This window comes from Myotis brandtii, unplaced genomic scaffold (genome assembly GCF_000412655.1).
Source record: "Myotis brandtii unplaced genomic scaffold, ASM41265v1 scaffold115, whole genome shotgun sequence".
NCBI classification, from domain to species: domain Eukaryota; kingdom Metazoa; phylum Chordata; class Mammalia; order Chiroptera; family Vespertilionidae; genus Myotis; species Myotis brandtii.
Window position 1 is genome coordinate 17,127,344 of NW_005353967.1, and position 7,235 is coordinate 17,134,578.

A 7,235-nucleotide genomic window follows, 5' to 3' on the forward strand; every position below is an offset into this window, starting at 1 on the left:
GGGCCCCGGGCCGGGCGGGGGCCCCCCCCCCCCCCTGCCCCCTCTGAGTGCACATTTTTGTGCACCGAGCCTCTAGTAATCTATAAAAGAACAAATTAATAAACTACTTCATCAAAATTTAAAATTTCTGCTCAAGGCATGGTTAAAAGAATACAAATTGCAGTTATATGCAATTAATAAATCTAGTTATCTAATATATAACATGGCTATAGTTAATATACTGAATTGAATACTAGAAATTTGTTAAGACAGATTTCAGTTGGTTTCATTACCAAAAAAGATAACTATGTGAGATGATGTTAATTAGTTTTCCCCACAGTAATCATTTTGCTATCTATACCAAATCATTACATTGTACACCTTAACTGGGAGAAAATCTTTGTAAAGCCTATGTCTGATAAAGGACTTGTATTCTATATACATATATATAGAATATACATTAATATAAAACATTAACATAGCCTATACTATAATATAGTATATTATAACCTCCAAAACTCAACAGTAAGAAAATATATATAATCTAATAAAAAACTGAACAAAAGATTTAAATACACACTTCACCAAGGAAGAGATAGAATGGCAAATAAACGCATGCAAAGATGCTCAATACCATTAGTTACTAGGGAAATGCTAGTTAAAAACCACAGAGGGATACCACTATACACCTATTAGAAAACTGAAATTTAAAAAGATTGACCATGCCAAGTGTTGGTCAGGATTTGGAGAAATTGGGACTCTCATATATGTCAGGTGAAATAGACTTCGGCAGTTTCTTGAAAAGTTAAATGTACTCCTACCACATGATTTAGCAATTCCACTCCTAAGTATTTACCCCAAATAAATAAAATATATGTCCATGAAAAGACTTGACATGAATGTTCACAGCAGCGTTATGTATAATAGCCAAAAACTATAATCAAACCAAATGTCCGTCAAAAGATGAGTGAATACACAAATTGTGGTGTATCAACACAAGGAAATACTACTCCCCAATAAAACAAATAGCCCTAACTGGTTTGGCTCAGTGGATAAAGCATCGGCCTGCGGACTGAAAGGTCCCAGGTTCGATTCCGGTCAAGGGCATGTACCTTGGTTGCGGGCACATCCCCAGGAGGGGGTGTGCAGGAGGCAGCTGATCGATGTTTCTCTCATCGATGTTTCTGACTTTCTATCCCTCTCCCTTCCTCTCTATAAAAAATCAATAAAATATATTTTTAAAAAAACAAAAATAAAAAGAAATCATATACTGATACATGTGATAACAGTGATGAACCTCAAACTAAAAAAGAAGCCAGGCCAAAACCCACCACAAACTGTGTAAGTCCATTTGTATTAAATTCTAGAAAATGCAAACAAACCTACAGTGATAGAAAAGAGATCAGTGGTTGTTTGGGGAGAGAGGGGGTTAACAAAGGGGATGGAGGAAACTTTTTGAGGGTGATGGACATGATCTTGATTGTGATGATATCATAACATCAAAACTTGCCATATTGTACACTTAAATAAGTGCAGTTTATTGTATGTTATCTCAACAAAGCTGTTAAATATTATAAACTATTGTTTTTATTAATAATCAACTTACAGATTAAAGTCATTTGTGTCCTAAATAAGACCATGTGTGCAACTGTAATAATGGGTTCTTCCTGTTGCATTTTCCTACCACTAATGATGTTGAGGGCCTTTTCATGTGCTTATTGGCCATTTGTGTATCTTCTTTGGAGAAATGTCTATTCAGATGTTTTATCCATTTTAAAACTGAGATATTGTTCTACCATCAATTCGTTAAGAGTTCTTTATATATTTTAGATACAAATCCCTTATCAGACATGTAACTAGAAAATGTTTTCTTCCATTTTATGGGTTATTTTTTTCAGTTTTTGATGGTGTCTTTTGAAGCAAAGATAAAGGTCAATTTATACTTTTCTTTTTCATTTCTAACTTTTGTTGTCTTATCTAAGAAGCCTATGACTTAGCCAAGGTCATTACAATTTATTCTTATATTTATTCAAAGATCTTTATAATCTTAGCTCTTAAATTCATTTTGAGTTAATTTTTGTATTTGGTGTGAAGTAGGGGTTAAACTTCATTTTCCTGTATGGATATCCAGCTGCCAAGCATCACTTGAAAACTATTTTTCCTCATTGAATTGTCTTAGCATTCTTATAAAAAACTTATTTACTTGTTTTTTTACAAGAATGTAAGGGTTGCTTGCCCTAGCCAGTTTGGCTCAGTGGATTGAGCGTCAACCTGCAGACTAAAGGGTCCCAGGTTTGATTCCGGTCAAGGGCACATGCTCAGGTTGCGGGCTCGATCCTCAGTGGGGAGCGCGCAAGAGGCAGCTAATCAATGATTCTCTCTCATCATTGATGTTTCTATCTCTCTCCCCCTCTTCCTTCCTCTCTGAAATTAATAAAAAATATATTTTAAAAAAAAGAAGAATGTAAGAGTTTACTTCTGGACTCTCAATTCAATTCCACTGATCTAAGTCTTCTCTCTTTATGCCAATACCTTACCTCACTGTTGGATCTGTACTGTTATGAAATCAAAAGTGTAAGTCCTCCAACTTTCTTTTTTAAGACTATTATAGCTAGTCCAGGTCATCTGCATTTCCATATGGATTATAGGATCAGCTTGTCCATTTCTGCAAAAATCCTACTTGGGATTTTGGTACGGGCTGCATTAAATCTATAGGGCAATATGGGGAATACTGAATTCTTAACAATATTAAGTTTTCTGATCCACGAACATGAGATACCTTTCCATTTATTTAGATCTTATTCAGTTTTTCACATTGCTTTGTTACCTTCAGAATGGAAAGTTTGTGCTTCTTTCGTTAAATTTATTCCTAAGTACTTAAATCTTTCTAATGCTATTATAAATGAAATTGGTTGCTGGATTTAATTTTCACATTGTTCATTGCTAGAGTATAAAAATATAATTGATTTTTTATATTGATTTTATACCCTAGAATCTTGTTGAACTTATTACCTCTAATACTTTTTTAGTGGAGTCCTTATAACTTTTCTCTACACAAGTTAATGGCATCTTCAAATAGAGATAGTTTTAATTATTCTTTTTAAATTTGGATGTCTTTTATTTCTTTTTCCTGCCAGTTGTTCTGTCTAGAGCCTCTAATACAATTACAATGTTGAAAAGTGGCAAGAATAAAATGCTGCCCTGGCCAGGTAGCTCAGTTGTTTAGAGCAGTGATGGCGAACCTTTTGAGCTCGGCGTGTCAGCATTTTGAAAAACCCTAACTTAACTCTGGTTCTGTGTCACATATAGAAATTTTTTGATATTTGCAACCATAGTAAAACAAAGATTTATATTTTTGATATTTATTTTATATATTTAAATGCCATTTAACAAAGAAAAATCAACCAAAAAAATGAGTTCGCGTGTCACCTCTGACACGCGTGTCATAGGTTTGCCATCACTGGTCTAGCCTAAGGTTCATGTGCTATTGGGAAGAATATATATTCTATTGTTGGGTGAAGTGTTCTGTAGATGTCTACTAGGTCTGTCTGTTTATACTACTCAAGTATTTTATTTCCTTGTTATCTTCCTATTTGTTCTGTCCATTATTGAAAGTTGGGTACTGAAGTCTCAAACTATTAATACTGAATTGTCTTTTTTCTCTTTTCAATTTGGATAGTTTTTGCTTCATATATTTTGGTGCTCTACTGTTACATGCAATTATGTGTATAACTGTTCTATCTTTTTGATGTATTGACCCTTATATCCTCATAAAAATCTTCTCTTTGTCTCTAGAAACATAAATTAAGATGATATAGAATATAACAAGAAAATTTACATTATAAGTAAACAAGAAATTTGTTCACTGAAAATTTAGGGAACAGTGCTTCCACCATGACCCAGAACTCTTGAGGTCTTTAACTAAGGAAGGTATTCGCTTATCCAAAAACTTCTCCTCCGGTCTTCTAAAGGCAAATTACTTTGCCTTTCTTTTCAGGTTAGAATCGTTGGAAGTTTTACTCTTGCTCTATTCTATCACCTCCCCCTCCCCCCCTCCATAAAATCCTATTTTTGTAATGTTTACTAGCTAGTTCTAAATTTTTAAGACTTTAGCATACTCAATACCACAATATGTGATTTAGACCTAATTCTTAATGATGGCCTTAATGATGAGACTCATTATAATTATTTGAAGATTCCATTATCTTGTAGCCAATGTTTCCAGAATCCTAGCACCAAGACCCTGACAGTATTTATGAGATGATTTATATAGTCTAATTCCAAACTATGATCAATAGTATCAGATTTAAAGATTACATGTTCTACTTATTTTATCAGATTATACACAGTACTTCTAACTTACTTCTAGAGGTTAACCATAGGAAGATACTTTCCACCTATGATGATTAACAAAAGTTAATTTCCATTAACCCTAAGGAAGGAATTTTTTAAACAGTGACTTCCACAAGTGTACTGAAAATGTGACTCATTATTTTTAAAAGTATGCAGACAGCTTGTGTAGGATATTTCTCTAAATGACAGCAACACCCCTATCTTCCATTGCTGGTTTCAAGCCTCTCTTCAAAAAAGAGATGTTGGGGGCTTTCCTCAATGTCTGGAGGTCTAGCTATCTGTTTACATTAAAGAGTTATGACCTGTAAACCCTGTATGCAATAGCAGTTTATTTTAACTAGTGGAATTCATCAAAGGGTGACCTGGTAGCGAGACAGCTTTTTCATAATGGGCCCCTGAAAATCTCTATTTATAGGTCTTTCTCTATGTCCACTCAATGTCTCCAGAGCTTTTAACTTTGTATCAGAAAATATATGTCTGGTTGACAGGCATTCTGCAAACAGGGTTAGAGAAGGGAGCTAGGGATTGCATCTTTCAGTATGTAAACTTACATTTAGTCCCTGGCTACCAGATTTCTTGGAGATAAGCAGAATAGTGATACTCTTAGATTTCAATAATCAATAGGTACATTTCCACTTAATCACTTTATTGATAGACTGATATACCTATCTTTTGCTGTGCCAGGTATTCCTGAATCTAACTCTTCAGTTCAATTTCTACAGGAAATAAGCTTCCATTCTCCTTTGCAAAATGTAGGTGTGGTAGTTGAGTATACTATGTGGAATGGAAGACTAGATCTGTTGAGTTTTACAACTTCTTTCAATAATTTTTCCAATATGCAAACAAAATATTTTTCTATTTAAACAGATTCATTGTGAAATTAAAATGCAATTGGGAAAAAACCATCCCAAATTAAACGTTTAATTCCATAAAAATACATAAATCTACATGATTCAATAAGGTTCAACAATGTAGTCCAAAGTTATAAGAAAACTTTGTAATAAGCTAGTATTTTGTAAAATTGGGAGGGAGCTAGGTTATAAGGAAAAAGTAGAGAGCCATGATGAAACTAAGAAATAAAAAGGAAAAGTGGGGTGGGGTGGGAGAGAAGCATTACATTTTAGTGCCAATATTCAGATGGAATATACTAATATGATATTTGAAATAGAAAAGTATTCCCATGCATGTAAAAGTTGTTTGTTTTTTTTCTTAATCCTCACCCGAGGATATTTTTTCCATTGATTTTTAAAGAGAGTGGAGGGAGGGAGGGAGAGAAACAGAGAAAGAAACATCGATGTCAGAGAGACACATCGATTGGTTGCTTTCTGCAGGTGCTCTATCAGGACCAGGGACCGAGCCTGCAACTGAGGTATGTGCCCCTGACCGTAATCGAACCCAAGACTCTTCATTCCACGGGCCAATGCTCCAACCACTGAGCCAAACCAGCCAGGGCCACCCATACAACAGTTTTAAAAAATTATTTGAAAACATTACACAGCTACAGATTACTTCATAGTCTTTCATAACTTCAGCAAAAATAAGCACAATTAGAGTTAACTTATTTTTTTCCACAAAGGCTTATTTGTAACTTTAAAAAATTTTAGGCATCCACTCTAGCTTTTTATTAGGACATGTCAAAACAGAACACTGACTATTAATCACAGGTTTCTGGTGTTTAAGATTCTACATATGAGTGATGCCATGTGGTATTTGTTTTTAGCTTAGTTCTCTTAGCACAAAGCCCTTTAGGTTGGCAACTGTCACAAAACAGAGGTTTCTAATGAACAATTCAGAATTCCATCTAATGAGTTAGCTATTCTAAATAAAAAAAGGATCAATTAATAAACTGGTATATGAAATAAACCACTTTGTTCCTGGTCTATAAACAATTGTGCCGTGAAATCAGAGCTATTACAATAATTTTCTTTTAATAACACTGATTATATACTTTTCAACACCAGTTTATCAAGTGGAGAGAAAAAAAGGGAGTTCCCCCTCAACCCCAAGAAACATTTTCAGTTCTAGAAAATGATTCTACCAAATAACACTGCAATAAGTGGGCCATTGTCTGGAATTTAGAATGAGTCTTTGTTAGATAATTAGGAGCCATTATTATTTAAAGTAAGAATATGTCTTTTTTCACAAGAAACTTTCATTTCCTTTTAAAAAAATTACTCACTGAGGGCTCTGGTTAGAGTCCGATTCCCTGTCAAAGACTTGTACCAGGGTTGCAAGTTCTATCCCTGGCCACAGTTGGGGGTACCAATTGATGTGCCCCTCTCACACAGATGTTTTTCACTCTCTCTTTCCTCCCACCTCCATCCTTCCCTTCCACTCTCTCTAAAAACCAATAAAAAGAATACCCTTAGGTGAGGATTAATAAAATAAAACAAAACAAAAAAATAGCCAAAAAGTCATTTAGATAATTATTCTTGTTATATAATTAGTGATTATATAACTTTAGAAAGTGCACTTTATCCAGCGGAGGGAGGAAAATGTACTACTTACATTTTTCCTTATTGCCATTGGTATTATGCAAGAAGTCTCCATCAGAACGCGTTGTAGGAAAGTCATCTTCATCATCTTCTACCACTAAATAAAATATATTTAAGGATATTAGGATGAAAGAAAATAGAAATTAACCAATTTATTCTTAGGTTCAATTGAGTCAATACATTCTTGATTCTTTTGAGTGCAAGATCTAATTCATTTTTGTATTTTCAGTGCTTATTAAAGTATGCCCAACAAATATGCTATAGAATTTAATACATTATTATAAAAACTGTACGCATTCTGCCCTAACCGGTTTGGCTCAGTGGATAGAGCGTCAGCCTGCGGACTCAAGGGTCCCAGGTTCGATTCCGGTCAAGGGCATGTACCTTGGTTGCAGGCACATCCCCAGT

The 7,235-nt window shown here is 34.4% G+C and overlaps 1 protein-coding gene and 1 long non-coding RNA gene across 2 annotated transcripts in view; both read right to left on the reverse strand.

Annotated features, from left to right (window-relative positions):
* Positions 1-7,235, reverse strand: part of COL4A3BP (collagen, type IV, alpha 3 (Goodpasture antigen) binding protein) — a 101,795-nt gene that overhangs the window by 40,623 nt on the left and 53,937 nt on the right. The gene's annotated exons all lie outside the window — the stretch shown is intronic.
* On the reverse strand, positions 4,962-7,118 carry LOC106728238. The gene is made up of 2 exons (XR_001364518.1): positions 6,841-7,118; positions 4,962-5,401 (listed from the first exon to the last, which is right to left on the reverse strand). It is a non-coding gene; the product is annotated as an uncharacterized LOC106728238 (long non-coding RNA).